A 2,034-nucleotide genomic window follows, 5' to 3' on the forward strand; every position below is an offset into this window, starting at 1 on the left:
CCAACTGTATACAACTACTGGTGAATTCTTTTATAAAGAATTATTAATGACGGCATGCTGCCGTCCGGAGGGTCGCAAGAGTCGGACACAACTTAGCAACTGAACAACAACAACAGTTTGAAAATTAAATGGGCATCTTAAAAAACAAAACTCAAAAGTTGTCCATGGCAGTGGCGGCGGGGCGTTGCGACTGACGCGGCGGCTGTCTCCGAAGCACACTCTGCCGGCCACTCTCGCAGCCCTGGCAGACGGGCAGCATGTCTGTGAATGAGATCTTTGTTGGCTGCAGGACTTTCGGGCTGCAGGACATCCGAGAGAAAATCCGGACAGTTGTACAGTGTCTAGAACAAACAGCTCGAGAGATTTGAACTCTACTGCAAGGGGTCCATCAGTGTGCTGGGTTTCAGGACATTCCAAAGAGGCATTCGAAAGCTCGAGAACATTTTGGTACAGTAAAAACACATCTAACGTCTTTGAGGAGAAGGCAATGGCAACCCACTCCAGTACTCTTGCCTGGAAAATGCCATGGACGGAGGAGCCTGGTGGGCTGCCGTCTATGGGGTCGCACAGAGTTGGACACGACTGAAGCGACTTAGCAGCAGCAGCAGCAGCAATGTCTTTGAAGACCAAGTTTCCTGAGGAATAGTATTACAGGTTTCACGAGCACTGGAGATTAGTGCTGCAGTGCCTGGTCTTCTTGGCAGCGTTTGTTGTGTCCTTGGAGTCCAAAACCATAGTGAACCGAGAAGTGGTTACCAAGGTCCTTGGCAGTGAGCGTGATCCGAAGAAGGGATTTCACTCGGATGTGGAAGATTATCTCTTGGGAGTTCTCATTCTCGCTAGTGAACTGTTGAGGTTATCCGTCAACAGCGTGACCCCCGGAGACTACTCCTGGCCCCTGCACATCTCCACCTTCATCAAACGAGCTGGATTCCGGCTTCTGCCTCCTCAACCTCCAAAATGATTCCCTGAGGAAGCGCTACGAGGGCCTGAAGTACGATGTGAAGAAAGTGAAGAAGGTGGTCTGCCATCTCTCCATCCGGGGCTGCAACAGGGAGCCGGCAGCTGCCTGCGTGAGGCAGGGGGCTCGCCGCCGGCCCTGCTGACTCCAGCGGTGCCCACCAGGCCCAGCCCAGCACCTCCCATGGTAGTTAAGATACCCCATCATTTCTTAACTGGTTGTGTGGTGTTTCAGGGTTGAAGCGCTTTTTAGGGGGTAACAGAATAGCCTTTACAAGGACAGGTTTTTCTTTGTTTTCAGTGAATTTGCTCTGTAACTCAGTATATGCTTCAGTTTTGTCAGAAAACGTACATGTCGATCTCTTGCTAAAGTTCTTATCTTGCTTACCGCCCCCCAACCCCTGAAAAAGAAATTGTCCATTGTACAATGCTAATCAAGAGTTTTTTTTTTTAACTTTGTAAATATTATGCTGTTATCTTATTTAATACTGTTATTAATAATTCAACATTCTGTTATAATGATTCAGATATGTCATGTCACAAATTGTTCCCTGAAATATAATTACAAATCGAATGGGGTAGGTCCATCCTTGGTACTACAAATGGCCATATGTCATTCACTTTTATAGCTGAGTAATATTCCATTGCATATATATACACCACATCTTCTTTATCCATTCATCTACTGATGGACACTTCTGTTGCATCCATGTCTTGGCCATTGTAAATAGTGCTGCTATGAACATTGGGGTGCATGTATCTTTTTGAAGTATGGTTTTCTCTGGATACATACCCAGGAGTGGGGTTGAAGGATAATATGGTAGCTCTATTTTTAGTTTTTTAGGGAGCTTCCATGCTGTTTTCCATAGTGATTGTAGTATCTGACACTCCCACCAACAGTGTAGAAGGGTTCCTTTTTCTCCACACCCACTCCAGCGTTTGTTAATATTATTTGTAGGCTTTTTGATGTCAGCCATTCTGACTGGTGTGAGGTAGTTTTGATTTGCATTTCTCTAATAATGATTTTCGGCATATTTTCTTGTGCCTTTTGAATGTCTTAATGCTTCTTTGGAG

At 45.7% G+C, this 2,034-nt stretch overlaps 1 pseudogene; it reads left to right on the forward strand.

Annotated features, from left to right (window-relative positions):
* The first annotated feature begins 257 nt into the window (after positions 1-257).
* Positions 258-1,106, forward strand: LOC128052672 (translin-like; annotated as a pseudogene).
* Positions 1,107-2,034: the final 928 nt, after the last annotated feature.

This window comes from Budorcas taxicolor, chromosome 8, assembly GCF_023091745.1.
Source record: "Budorcas taxicolor isolate Tak-1 chromosome 8, Takin1.1, whole genome shotgun sequence".
NCBI classification, from domain to species: domain Eukaryota; kingdom Metazoa; phylum Chordata; class Mammalia; order Artiodactyla; family Bovidae; genus Budorcas; species Budorcas taxicolor.